Source organism: Capsicum annuum, chromosome 2, assembly GCF_002878395.1.
Source record: "Capsicum annuum cultivar UCD-10X-F1 chromosome 2, UCD10Xv1.1, whole genome shotgun sequence".
NCBI classification, from domain to species: domain Eukaryota; kingdom Viridiplantae; phylum Streptophyta; class Magnoliopsida; order Solanales; family Solanaceae; genus Capsicum; species Capsicum annuum.
In genome coordinates this window covers 147,209,319-147,210,086 of record NC_061112.1, presented here as the reverse complement: position 1 = coordinate 147,210,086, position 768 = coordinate 147,209,319, and positions in this window count along the sequence as shown.

Here is a 768-nt window from a genome sequence, read left to right as displayed (position 1 = left end):
TGTGTGTTCATAGGATATGCTAAAAGCAGTAAGGCATGTCGATTTTTGGTTCATAAATTCGAACATTCGGATATTAATGAAAATACGGTAATTGAATCAGACAATGCTGAGTTCTTTGAAAACATTTATCCGTATAAAACTAGACATGAACAGTCTAGTGGGGGGTCTAAACGACCTCGTGATGAACCAATTGAGAATGAACATAATGAAGAAAATACAAGACGTAGTACACGTCAAAGAACGTCTACATCATTTGGATCGGACTTTGTAACATTTCTCTTAGAAAATGAGCCTCAAACATTTAAGGAAGCGATGATATCTTCGGATTAATCCTTTTGGAAAGAGGCAGCCAATAGTGAGATTGATTCAATCTTAAGCAACCATACATGGGAATTGGTTGATCTTCCTCCCGGAAATAAACCTTTAGGTTCTAAATGGATCTTGAAAAGGAAAATGAAAGCGGATGACACTATTGACAAATACAAGGCAAGACTTGTAGTAAAAGGTTTCAAACAAAAAGAAAGTCATGATTGCTTTGATACATAATCGCCAGTAACAAGGATAACATCGATTCAAATGTTAATTGTCTTAGCGGCGGTATATGATCTTCAAATCCATCAAATGGATGTGAAAACTGCTTTCCTAAATAGAGAATTGGAGGAAGAAATATACATGGAACAACCTGAGGGTTTTGTGGTTCCAGGAAAGGAAAATAAGGTGTGTAGACTTATTAAGTCGTTGTATGGACTAAAGCAAGCACCTAAACAA